We start from the raw sequence: 14,157 nt of genomic DNA on the forward strand, positions 1-14,157 counted from the left end.
TTTTGGTCATCCGTTTGTGTGAGGGGTGGGGGTGTTGTGGATGACCACTAATCTTCCTAATTCCTCTCTAAATTTGGTAGGAACTTCTGAAGGTGGAAGTAAAAGGGCTTTTAAGTAAAAGGGCTTTGCTGCTGTCCAGCGGGCATAAATTTTATCGCGTGTATGGTGAAGGTGGGAGTGTCTAGGATACATCTATAAAGGATATTGCATAGAAATGCCTGAAGCTGGCAGAGTCCAATTATGGAGCCCTGAAAAGCAGGAGCAAAGCAGACCTTACTGTCAGTCTGTTAAGTTTAATAATAAACTGTTAAGTTTATTTCCTGGCTTTTGGCATTTACATGATTAACCTGTATATATTGAACCTAGAGATTAGGCTGGAGTGCTCTGTGTAAATCTTGTGGGGAAAGAGGAAGTTAAAACAGGCAGATGGGGCTGGATTTCAAGAAGGGGAATTTACATTGGATATGGACAATAATTTTTATCTTAAGTTTAATTACTGTTCTTTCATCTTGTCAAAGGAGCTTCAAAGGGTAGCCATCATCCCAATAAGATAATTGAAAACTCTCTGTAAATAATATTTTTCTTTCAAATATAGCCAATTGAAAGGATCCATCGTCTGGCAATGATGAGTAGGATCTTACTAATCTCAACCATGACTCAAACGATTAAGGCTTTTTATGGGAAAACCTAAAGGCAATTCTTCAGGCTTAGACCAGAACCCAAGAGGCATCCTGGGTGAGGGCACAGATGATACATCCCCCATGGTCCAAAATTTACTCCCAAAATAGACTAAGACAGCACAGGCCTTCATTGCACAGGCAGTTAAGATGGTGTAAAGAAAATAATACCTTTGGTCTCCCACAAAAATGTGAGACATCTCTAGTCACAGACCCACTAATTTGTGACATGGGGCAGGCACTACTGTAATGAGACTTTTCTAGCACTAATGGAGGTTATGAAGACAAGGGTCCCTTATGGGCTGGGACCTCTTATAACATAGAACTCCCGATTGCTGGCAAGGCCAGACAATCAGAGTACTGCTTGTAACTGTGTGTCTCAGAACCTCATTCTACTTGACAGGCCACCACAGTACCCTCTGGTAATTCCATCTTGTGGATGGTGGAAACCAGAGAGAATATTCTCACTGGTCACAAATCTTGTAAATCTTGTAAATCTTGTGGGGAAAAAGGAAGTTAAAACAGGCAGATGGGGCTGGATTTCAAGAAGGGGAATTTACATTGGATACGGACAATAATTTTTATCTTAAGTTTAATTACTTAAGCCAAGCTCTGAGGACATAAAACAAGACAAAAGAAAAAACCTCATCCGGCTTTTACATAGACGACCCGGAGCAAAGTTTGTCTAAACAGATACAGATGTGATGGTAACTGTGACCTCACCAGTCTGTGAGGCCAACTCGAACAACAGGCTGACCAGGACTATGTCTGTGTGCTCTCCTATGGTAATTCATTTTGATGACAAATGACACAAAATACAATGATAAAGACAAGCTGTGGTCATCTCTGGGTGGAAATCCATGTGCCAAGCCAAGAGAACTCTACCAAATGCACCAGAGCCATTAGAGCCAAGGCACTAGTTCCACAAATATTTTCTCCTGCTAACCTAGATTTAGGAAGAGAGAGAAAAAGGACTCACATCACATTCACTTGCACGAGACCTGGCAGGCAGAGGTCCAGTTGGCTGATGTGGTGATGAGGATTCTTCCCTCGTGCCAGCTTTTGTCAGATGTCCCATAATCTCTCAGCCGCAGCAGTGTCCAGCCAGCTAAAGTTTATCCTGCTGGCTATGCCAACTGTTGAGGAGGAAGAACGATTCTCTACCTTCAAGGTTCTTCTAGGTGATCTAAGAATTAAATTGACAAGAGACAGATTAACAGGAGAAAAATAGTTTAATTATATGCACAAGGAGGGCTGATATTAAATTTGAGACTCGATGAAATAACCAAAGCAGGCATTTTCATGCTTTATAATCAAAGAATCAATAAATCTGTGAGAAATTGATGAGACAAAGAAAACTTAGGTTCACAAGCTTCAATTTTAAAGAAATTCTAACAGAATTTGAGCTAGGATAGTAAATTAGTAAAAGTAACAAGATGTTTACACAGCCTTCTTATCTCTGAATTCCTTATCTGGTGATTAAAATTTATCTTTACATCCTGGTACAGGGAGGGTACTTTTCACATGGGAGATTTATTTCCTGCTTTCTAGAGACAAAGCTGTTGGGAGTGTTATTCTTGTACTGGCTGTTTCCTAAGTGACTTTAATCCAAAATAATATGCTGAAGTGGCACATTTTGGGGGCATTCTGCCATTTGCCCCCACATGTACATTTCATAGGTTAGGGCTTGGATTAAACAGATGCCTTGGACTTACAATGGCCCACACTTGTGACCTGGCCTCTCCCAACACTTGCCCATTCCAGGTCCCTGGCTACCCTGACCTGCTTGTCCCACCCATACCCAGTCCACACCTTGTCAGCTGGCCTTGGGCTGCAGGTGGCCATCCAGGCCCCTGGAGCTCTGGGTGAATCCAATCAACTGAAAAGCCTCAGGGTGGGGGGGAGCCCATACTGAGAAAAATTTTCCAAGGCCACAGATTTAAACTGGCAGTAGTTAGTCCCCATTTGGACCGGCTGTCTGATGCTTTCTTGAGCTTCTCTAGCAATCAAGGCTCCTAGATATCTTTTTTTTTCCTTTTTTTTTTAGTTTATTTATTTTTGAGAGAGAGAAAGTGTGAGTGGGGGAGGAAGCAGGGAGAGAGGGAAAGAGAATCCCAAGAAGGCTTCTACACTGTCAGTGCAGTGCCTGATGTAGGGCTGGAACCCACAAACTGTGAGGTCATGAAGTCTCTTAGGGGAGGGTTCCTAGACCATCCTGCCTCACCTGCCCTGGCAGGCAGACCAGATCCCCCCAGCTCTGCCCCCAAGGGGAATATGTGCATTTGTATAGATTAGTGCTTGGAATTAGGCAGACTCCTTGGACATTCAGCAGTGTACTCCCATGGTCCAACCTCTCCAGATACTCGCCCTCTTCTAGGTTCCTGCCTACCCTGACCTGAGCAGCTTGAGAATGTGTAACACCCCATCAACTTGACGACGGCAGCCACGGCCTTCCAGGCCAGCAGAGCTAGGGTGGGTCCGAACCACTTGTATCGCCATCAGTGCAGAGGGTGTCCACCTCCCCAAATTCTGAGATGGTAGCTTTTAACTGGTGACAGTCCCCATTTGGACTGGCTGCTTGATGGGGTCCTGAGTTTACAAGTCTTCCAGGTGTCTCATACTGGGGAGACCCTGGCCTGTGGGCCCAGCCCCACCTTGACAAGGCCATCCACTTTCGTCCAGCTGGCCATAGGCTGCAGAGCTGCAGTCCAGGTGCCTGAAGCTCTGGAAACACCACAGCTACCTGCCTGGCCTCATGGTGGAGGGAGTCCACATCAGGAAAACCTTTCTGAGGCAGATTTAAACCGGTGACAGTCAGTTGCCATGTGGACTGGCTGCCTGATGGGGTCCTGGAGCTCCCCAGCAATGAGGGCTCCCAAGTATCTCTCTTCTTGGAGTATACCCCAACTACCCTGTGTGGACTCACCCTGGTCAGGCAGTCCAGGTTCCTCCAGCCCTGCCTTCAGGGGGAATATGCACATTTGTGAAAATCAGCACTTGGAATTAGATGCAAGGAGCCTGCTCCTGGGACCCAGCCACTTCCTGCAGCTGCCCTGGCTCAGGCCCCTGGCTCCCCCAACCTGTGCCACCCATGCACGCACAGTGTACGCTCTGTCAGATGGCCTTTGGCTACTGAAGCCCTCTAAGCCTGTTGGATTCAGGCTGTCCTTCAAAACCTGCCAAGCCTCCAGGGTGGAAAGTGCCCATTCCTTATGTCTTTCTGAGGCTGCAGCTTTAATCTGGTGACAGCACCACTGGACTGAATACCTGATTGGTCCCTGGCTTCTCCAGCCCTTTAAAGTTCCCAGTGTCTGTTATTAAAGGGTACCTTGACCATTCTTCTCTATGCGGCCCTGGTAAGGCAGCACAGATTCTTCCAGTTCTGTCTTTGGGGGGAATATGCACCTTTGTATAGGTGAAGGCTTGGAATTAGGCAGATTCCAGGTACTGCCAATATCCCCCTCCTGCAAACCGGCCTGTTCTAGGACCCTAGCAACCCTGACCTGCTGAGATTGTGCATGCTCAGATCACACCCTAGAAGCATTCATTGGGCTATAAGGGGCACTCCAGGCCATGCAGCTCAGCAGGACCCCAACCCCCAGAATGAATGGCCTTTGGGTGCAGAAAGCCCACAAACCAGTATTTTTGAGGCTTCTTTTTAAACTGAGGACTGTCAATACCCATTTGGATGGCTGACTGATGGTGTCCCAGGCTTCTCCATCAATTAAGCCTCCTGGGTGTCTCTTATTGGAGGGTACCCAGACCATCCTGTGCAGGCCCACCCTGGCAAGGCAGTCCAGATTCCTCTAGCTCTGCCCTAAGGGAGAATATGCACATTTGTGTAAGCTAAACTTACAATGAGGTAGATGCCTTGAAACCCCAACAGACCGATCCTGTGTCTCTCCAGAAACTTGCCCTGTTCCAGGTCCCTGGCTTCCCAAATCTGTGCTGCTTGCACATGTGTAGTAACACACCCTGTCAACCTGCTGAGGCCAGTCAGGGTCCTCCAGGCTGGCAGAGCTTGGGTTAGTCTCCCAAACCAGTATAGTCTTCAGAGTGGAGGGAGCCGACCTCCCGGAAATCTTTGTGCGATGGCAGCTTTAAACTGTCATAGGGCTCCAGGGTGGCTCAGTCAGTTAAGCATCCAGCTTTGGCTGAGGTCACAATCTCACGGTTCGTGGGTTCGAGCCCTGCGTCAGGCTCCGTGCTGACAGCTCTGAGCCTGGAGCCTGCTTCAGATTCTGTCTCTCCCTCTCTCTGCCCCTCCTCCGTTCACACTCTGTCTCTGTCTCTCTTTCAAAAAAAACCTAAACGTTAAAAAAAAATTAAACTGTCAACAGTCAGAACCCTTTTGGACGGGCTGCTCAATGGGGTCTTAGGTTTACCAGGAATCAAGGCTTACAGATATCTCTTACCAGAGGATACCACAGCAGTACACCAGGCCCCATCTTGGCAAGTCAGTCCAGACTCCTCCAGCTGTACCTTCGGGTGGAATATGTATGCATGTTTGAATAGGTTAGGGTTTGGAATTATTAAGCTGATCCCCGTACCCCCAACAGCTTGATCTTATGACCGAGCCTCTCCAGACACTTGCCCTATCGCTGGTCTCTGACCTGCAAAGCTTGCACATGCAGAGTAGGCACCTCATCAGCCCACCAAGGGCAGCTGGTGCCCTCCAGGCCAGTGGAGTTGGTTGGTCCCAACCACCCGCATAGCCTCCTGGGCAGAGGAATCCCGCCCCTGAAATTCTTTCTGAGGTGACAGCTTTAAACTGGCTTTAAACAGTCAGTACCAGCATCAGATGGGGCCCCTGGCTACTCCAGCAATCAAGGCTTTCAGGTACCTCTTATTAGAGGAGATTCTGGTCAGTCATCCTGGCCCCATTCTAGCAAGGCAGCCCACTTTCCTCCCGCTCTGCCTTTAGGGGGAATATGCTCATTTCTTTAAAGTAAGACTTGGAATTAAGCAGATTCCAGGTACCCCAACTAGCCTGCTCCTGTTACCCAGCTTCTCCTTACAGTTGCCCTATTACAAGCCCCTGGCTACTTGGACCTGCACAGCCTACATATGTACAGTCTGTACCTCCTCAGCTGGCCCTTGGCTGAAGGGGGCACTCCAGGCCCCTGGTGCTCCAGGAGGACCCCCAACCACCTGCATTGCCTTGGGGTGGAGGGAGCCCACACTAGAAAAATCTTTCTGAGGCAGTAGATTTAAACTGGTGACAATCGGTCTCCATGTGGACTGGCTGCCTGGTGGGGTCCTGGGGTTCCCCATCAAGCAAGTCTCCCGATATCTCTTCTCGGAGTATACCCCAACCATCTTGTGTGGACTCACCCTAGCAAAGCAGTCCAGATTCCTCCAGCTCTGCCTTCAGGGGAAATATGAACATTTGTGAAAATTAGCACTTGGAATTAGAAGCAAGTACCCCCAGTAACCTGCTCCTGGGACCCAGCCTCTCCCTACAGCTGTCATGTTTTATGTCCCTTGCTCCCCTGCCCTGTGCTATGTATAAACATGCAGTCTGTACTTTGTCAGCTGGCCTTTGGGTGCCCAGGCCCCCTAGGTCTGTTGGGCTTAGGCCTTTCTCCAAAACCTTCACAAGCTCTAATGTGGAGAGTGCACACTCCTTATAAATCTTCTGAGGCTGCAGATTTAATTGGCAACAGATAGTCCCCATTTGGAATGGATTGCCCGATGTAATCCTAGGCTTCTCCAGGTGTTACCTGGATCCAGGGATCCAAGGCTCCCAGGTGTTTCTTCTTAGAGAGTACCCTAACTATCCTGGGCTGACCCACTTTGGCAGGTCTGTCCAAATTCCTCCAGCTCTGCCCTCAGGTGGAATATGAGCATTTGTGTAGGTGAATGCTTTGAATTAGGCAGATGTCAGGAACCCCCAATGCTTCTCCCTGTGAACAGGCACTTCAGGATATTGTCCTGGCCTCCCTGACCTGCACGGATAATGAATGTGCCGTCTGCACACTGTTAGCATCTGCAGGGGCACTCCAGGTCCATGGAGCTCTGGTAGGACATCAACCACCTAAGTGGTCTCAGGGTGTAGGGAGCCCACCAGCTGAAAGTATTTCTGAGGCTCCATTTTACATTGAGGACTATCAGTACACATTTGGGTGTACCTGACCATCCCGTGGGTCCCCACCCTGGTAAGGTCATCCAGATTCCTCCAGTTCTACCCTTAGTTGAACAGGCAGATTTGCATATGTTAGAGCCTGGAATTAGGGAGGTATGTTATAGCCCCTATAGCCTGCACCTGTTATCTGGCTTCCGCATACACCCGTCCCTGGCTACCTGCATGGCCCACGCATGTGCAGTACGCACCTGTCAGCCTGCCCAGGCAGCCAGTGCCCATCAGGCCTAGGATTTCACGCCAAGTCCCCAATCACCTACATAGCATTTTGGGTGGATGTAGCTCACCACCAAAAATCTTTCTGAGGAAGCAGCTTTAAACTGGCTATAGTCAGCCCACATGGCCTGGCTGCATGATGGGGTTGGAGGCTTCTGCAGCAATCAAGAACCCTAAGTGCCTGTTACTGAAGGATATCTTCACGGATCAGAGTAGCCAGGAACAGGTCAATGTCAGGTGAGGCCCAGGCAGGGGAGGGGACTATTGGAGGTAACTGATCTGCCTAATCCCAAGCCTTCTGGTACACAAATGCACATATTCACCAGAAGGCAGAGCTGAGTGAATCTGGACTGCTTTGCAAGGTCTACATTGCTTTGGCTCACCAACAGATCCTCCAAAGAGAGACACCTGGGAGCCTGACTACAGCACAAGCCCAGGACCACATCTGGCACGCAGTCCACAAGGAGACTGGCAGTCTCCCATTTCAGCTAACACCTTAGAGTGATTTTGGGGGGTGGAGGGTGGGCTTCCTCCACTTTTTGCAATGCAGATGGTAAGGGATGGGCCCAAGCTCCGAAGGCCTGGAGGGCCTTTCTGCCCAAGGGCAGCTGTCAGTGTGTGTGCTGTGTATGTGCCAGACTCACATGTGCCTGTGGCCAGAGTCCCGGAAAAGGGTAAATGTTGGGAGACGTTCTCACACAGGAGAACTGAGAACTGAGAGGAGAACCCCCACAGGTTCTTTGGGGGTAGAAAAAACTTTAGCCTAATTGCAAGGCCTACCTACCATTGTATACAATTCTCCCCCTCCAAGGCAGAGCTGGAAGTTTTTCAACTTCCTTGCCAGGAAGGAGCCAGGCAGGCAGGGCAGGGTATCCTCCATTAGGAAACATCTGGAAGCACTAGTCTCCATTGAAGCCTGGAGTAAGGAAGCAAATCCATAGAAATGCTGTTAGCCATTTCCAGTTGCCATCTCAGAGTGATTTTCAGGAGGTAGGCTCCCACTACACCAGAGGCTATGCAGGTGGTTGGGGCCTGGCCAGAGTTCCACGGGCTTCAGTGCCGAGTCTGCCCAAGAGTGCAAAAAAGTGCATGCAAACAAAGTAAGCATGCACAGGTGGCATGAGTCAGGGTGGCCAAGGACCTAAACAGGGCAAGGCATCTGGAGAGGCCAGGTCACTGGAGTAGGCCCTGGGGGTTATAAAGCATCTACCTAATCCAAGCCATAATCTACACAAATGTGCCTATTCCCACTGATGGCAGAGCCTGAGTAATCTGGGTTGTCTTGCCAGGGATGGAATGTGGGGTCTCCAAGAAGAGACACCTGGAAGCCTTGATTGCTGCCCGAAGCCTGGGACTCCAGCAGACAGTAGGTCCACATGGGGTCCCCAGTCACCCATTTCAGTGGTTGTCTCAGAATGGTTTTCAGGGGGAGGTCTCCCTCCATTCCTGAAGATGTGCAGTTGGTTAAGTGTAGGCCCTAGCTCCACAGGCCTAGAGGGTTCTGGCTGCCCAAGGATGGATGACAGGGATGACTGCCCATGTGCATGTCACACAAGTCAGGGTGGCCAGGAACCTGGAACAGGGTGAGGCCAGATCACAGAAGCAGTCTTTTTCTAGTACCTGGCATCTAATTCCAAGCCTTATTTTACACAAATGTGCATATTTCTCCTGAAGGCAGAGGTGGAGGAGAGTGCACAAACCTGCCAGCATGGAACAGCCAGAACTGTTGGGTACCCTCCAAGAATAGACACCTGGGAGCGCTGATGGCTGACTAAGACCAGGACCACATCAGGCAGTCAATCCAAATGCAGACTGTTCATTATTGGTTTAAAGCTACTACCGCAGAAAGATTTTTGAGGAGTGGGCACTTTCCATCCTGGAGGCTATGCAGGTTTCGGAGACCAGCCTGAGTCCAATAGGCCTGGAGGATGCTAACAACCAAAGGCCAGCTGAGAGAGTGCAGTCTGCACATTTGTGGGCAGCGCGGATTAGGGTAGCTAGGGACCAGAAACAGGGCATGTGTCTGGAGAGGCCGGGTCACAGGAGCAGACTTTTGGGGGTATAAGGCATCTGCTTAATTCCAAGTGCTAACCTACAAAAATGCACGTATAGACTTACCTCAGAGATATTGTAGGTTTTGTTTGCAGACCACTGTAATAAAGCAAATATTGCAACAAAGTGAGTCAAATGAATTTTTTGGTTTCTCAGTGCATGTAAATTATGTTTATACTATAGTCCCTTAAGTGTGTAATAACATTATCTCTTAAAAAAATAATGTACATACCTTAATTAAAAAACACAGTACTTTATTGCTAGGGGCTCAATTGGTTAAGTTTCCAACTCTCGATTTCAGCTCAGGTCATGATCTCACAGTTCGTGAGTTCCAGCCCTGCGGCAGGTTCTGCACTGACAGCACCGGGCCTGCTTGGGAGTCTCTCTCTCTCTCTGCCCCTCCCCTGCTCTCTCTCTTTCAAAATAAATAAAATAAAAACTTAAAAAATATTTTATTGCTAAAAAATGCTTACCATCACCTGAGCTTTCAGCAATTACTAATTGCTGATCTCAGATCACCATGACAAATAAGGAAAAAGTTGGAAATACTGAATTGCCAAAACGTGACACAGAGACATGAAGTAAGCAACTGTTGTTGGAAAAAATGGCACTGAAAGACTTGTTCAAGGCAGGGTTGCCACGAAACTTTAATTTGTAAAAAAAAAAAAAAAAAAAACAACAACCCAGTATCTGTGAAGCACGATAAGATGAATCACACAAAACAAGCACACACGCTTTCTGAATTTGGGTAGACTTATGACTCCTTCGACCAATAGTTTACAGCAGACACAATAGTGAGGCTGAGTCATAAAAGGCAATGCAGCACTGGCCTTATGCACTAGAACACTTGAGGCTGGAGCCCTGAACTGCCACATAAAAGTCTAATTACCCAGACGACACTAGCTGTAAGGAAGCCAACCCACACAAAGTAGCCAAGAGTAGTTGCTCCTAGTCTTTGAGCCAGACCGGCCCAAGTGACTCCTCAGAGAAGAATCAACCATGCTGTGCTTGGATGGAATTTCTGAGCCACAAAATCTATGAACATAATAAAATGCTTGTTTCTAAGATGCCAAATTTAGGTCAGTTTGTTATGCAGAAAAAGTAACTGCAATGGAATATGAGGGTCAAAGACATATGGGTATGAATGGACAGATTCATTATCCAAATATATTCCAATCATCTGCAGAATGGAAGTTCACAATACTTTGGAATAAAGTTTTTCCAAATAACCTAAAGAAATTTTTGTACATACGTGTTGTCCCACTTGAGAGATTCAGAACATGTAAAGCCTAGTCCCTTTAGTTCATGCTTTCTGTTCAAACTACTTGTTAGTTGTGTGAGCCTCTATCTTAGTTCTAAGATAGAAGAATAAAGTCAGTAAACCTTGCTCTTTTTTTCCTAAAGTTTATTTATTTATTTTGAGAAAGAGGGGGAGAGAGGGCATGTGCACATGGAGGAGGGGCAGAGAGAGAGGGAGAGAACCCCAACCAGCTCCAGGAGGACAGCACCCACTGTGGGGCTCGATCTCACAACTGTGAGATCATGACCTGAGCCAAGATCAAGAGTCGGATGCTTAATTGACTGAGCCACCCAGGTGTCCCTAAACCTTGCTCTTTGAGCCCCATTTCAAATTGTATCTCATGAGTGACGTTAGTAAAAGAAATCCTCAAGTTTTCCAATAAAAGAATTGATTAGCCTAACTTCTCAGGTGATTATATTAATTCATGTCTATATTTTATAGTTCTAGCAGTAAAAATGTCAACACTATTGCTGACATTTTAAACACTAATACAGTCATTATTTTTATTTGTATTTTAAAGCCACAAAACCCCAACACAAAAAGCCACGAAGCCACATAAAAACCCCAACAATGCTCCTGCTTTATATTTTGTCTTTAAAACAGTGTATACAGTAAGGATAATAATAAAGTTAATATAAAATATATTATAAATATATAAAAAGTTTTTTGGAATAAGCAAGTTTTGTGTTTCTACCATCCTGGGATCCAGGTTTCTAATTTTATGATAAATGTAAGATATAAAAGATATAAAAATATATACAAGATAAAAATCACTACTCTCGAAGGTAGAATTTTTGGGGGGGGAAGAATAACATAAAATAACAGTGCTTCTGTGACTTGCAAATTTCAGGATACACATATAACATTACACAGACATTATGGGAATAATTTATCCTAATATAAATGTTTGGATTAAATATCACAGATCATATTTTTTCTGTTTTCATTCTTCATTGAAATCAACAATTTTTTTAACTCTCTTTATTTTTTCACCCCAGTTTTACTGAGATATAACTGACATATAATATTATGTAAGTTTAAGGCACACAATGTGATGATTTGATAAACACATACATTATGAAACACTGACCACAACAAAGGTAGTCAACACATCCCTCCCCTCACATAATTACCACTTTGTTTTTGTTGTCATTATGTTGAGAACATTTAATATCTGCTCTGTTACTGGGAAAACCTGATAACTGCATGCAGAAAAATGAAATTGGACCCTTATCTTACACCACTCATAAAAATGAACTCAAATGGATTAAAGACTTAAACATAAGACCTGTAACCATAAAGGGAACAGCAAAAAACTCCTTGACATTGGTCTTGCAGCAATTTTCTGGATATGACACCGAAAGCACAAGCACCAAAACCAAAAATCAATAGGAGCACCTGGGTGGCTCAGTCCGTTAAGCGTCCGACTTTGGCTCAGGTCATGATCTCATACTTTGTGAGTTCGAGCCCCGCATTGGGCTCTGCGCTGACAGCTCGGAGCCTGGAGCCTACTTCAGATTCTGTGTCTCCCCCTCTCTCTACCCCTCCCCTGCTCACGCTCTGTGTCTGTCTCTCCATAATAAATAAACGTTAAAAAAATTTGTTTTAAAAAGCAAAAATCAATAAATGGGACCACATCAAACTAAAAAAACCACACAGCAAAAGAAACTACTAACAAAATTAAAAGGCAACCTACAGAATGGGAGAAAATATTTGCAAATTATATATCTAATAAGGGGATAATTTTCAAAATATATAAAGAACTCAACTCAATAGCATAAAACAACAAAACAAAAACCTGATTAAAAAACAGGCAGAGAAATTGAATAGTCTTCCAAAGATGACATACAAATGGGCAACTAGCATATGAAAAGGTGCTCCCATCACTAATCATCAGGGAAATACAAATCAAAACCATGAGATATCACCTCATACATGTTGGAATGGCTATTATCAAAAAGACGAGAGACAAGTGTTGGTGAAGTTGTGGAGGAAAAGGAACCCTTGTGCATTGTTGGTAGGAATGTAAATTGGTACAGACACTATGAAAAATAGTATAGAGAAGTTCCTCAAAAAATTAAAAACAGTACTACCAAATGATCCAGCAATCCCACTTCTGAATCCAAAGGAATTAAAATCAGGATTTCATAGAGATATCTGCACTCCCATGTTTACTGCAGTGTTACTTGCAATAGCCAAGATATGGAAACCATGTAGGCATCCATCAATGGATGTATATAACAAAAATATGGTGTATACGTATAATGTAATACTATTCAGTCATGAGAAAAAAGGAAATTCTGCCATTTGAGACAACTTGGATGAACTTTGAGGGCATTATGCTAAGTGAAATAAGCCAGTGTATGATCTCACTTATATGTGGGATCTAAAAAGCCAAACTCAGAGAAACAGTAGTGGTTACCAAAGGCTGGTGGAAGGAGGCAGGGAATGGGGAGATAACTGGTCAGAGGATACAAACTTCCAATTATAAGAGGAATAAGTTCCGGGATGTAATGTACATCCTGGTGAATATGGAATAGTATTTGTCTATTTCACTTAGGTTAGTGCACGTGAGTTTCCAATTTTTTTTAAGATTACTTATTCATTTTGAGAGAGAGCATGCAAGCAGGGGAGGGGCAGAGAGAGGGGAAAAGAATCCCAAGCAGGCTCCATGTGGAGCCTGACTCAGGGCTCGAACTCAACAATCTAAGCCAAAATCAAGAGTCAGATGTTTAACCGACTGAGCCACCCAGGTGCCTCTCCAATTATTTTTAAATTATGGAATACAGAACAGTGTATTTTCTTTCAATATAGGGAAATAACACATAAATCAAACTTCAGGACTACCCTCAAATCAATATACAAAATATGTTTCCAATCAACTTCTGCAAGTTACTGTTGACCAAGCAGAGTAAGACAAACACCAAAGAAATAAATTGGTAATAAGACAACATACTTCACTCAGTTGGTATAGTTTAGTGAATTCTATTATTCGTTCAAAGTTAGATATTATTACTAGATATGTTCGCCCAGAAACTAGAAAATGGAAAAAAAAAAAACAGCAGTTCTGTCTCATTGTAGGTCTGTAAGGTAGGCAAGGGACTCTGTGCTTTAGGTTCCCCACGTGTAGAAGAAGGATAACAACATCCACTGGCAGAACTGGAAACAGGTGCCACCATACTGAGACACCTATAGGGTGGCCATGTAGTCTGGAAACACTGATATATTATTTCATTTTTTATGAAATAGATCAACAGAACTCCTAGGATTACTTTTTCTGGGGCAGCTAAAGCTGCTCAAGCTACAGGTTTATTCTGTGAAAGACACAAATCATCTAAGGAAATGCATTACTGAAGCACTTGCAGGGATTGATTGGAAACGATGTATTTCTTTCATAGAACCTACAGTTGTGTCATTTTGAATTGTGTAGAGCACCCCTCTGTTGATATATTTTTTCTCCTGTTTCTGATTCCAAACAGTGCACCACAGCACTCCCTCCTACCTCTCCTTTTCTTCACTGCGCGCACATATGCATGCACACACACACGCACACACACACACTCCTACTTTCACTGTATTGCTATGAATGAAAAAAAGCTATGAGGCAGCTTTTACCAGAGGAAGTTTTTTATCTATCCATATACAAACTTACCTGCACCCCCAAAAACCTCCCTTAACACAAGAAAATAAACTTTAAAAATCCTTCTACTTCCTTTTACAGGTATTTAAAATTTTTTTTGAAAAAGAGAGAGAGAAAGAGAGAGAGTGCA

General features: G+C 45.0%; 1 long non-coding RNA gene across 3 annotated transcripts in view; it reads right to left on the reverse strand.

Moving 5' to 3' along the window:
* LOC125921211 (uncharacterized) overlaps positions 1–14,157 on the reverse strand; it is a 36,045-nt gene that overhangs the window by 20,265 nt on the left and 1,623 nt on the right. For 2 of the 3 annotated variants that reach the window (XR_007457337.1, XR_007457340.1), the window contains exons 2-4: positions 9,154–9,186; positions 5,093–5,159; positions 1,657–1,863 (exon numbers count right to left, since the gene is read on the reverse strand). This is a non-coding gene — a long non-coding RNA (uncharacterized LOC125921211). Of the gene's footprint in view, positions 1–1,656; positions 1,864–5,092; positions 5,160–6,011; positions 6,046–9,153; positions 9,187–14,157 lie in introns of all 3 variants that reach the window. The other variant, XR_007457338.1, reaches the window with a different exon arrangement.

Source organism: Panthera uncia, chromosome C2 (genome assembly GCF_023721935.1).
Source record: "Panthera uncia isolate 11264 chromosome C2, Puncia_PCG_1.0, whole genome shotgun sequence".
In the NCBI taxonomy this organism is placed as follows: Eukaryota; Metazoa; Chordata; class Mammalia; order Carnivora; family Felidae; genus Panthera; species Panthera uncia.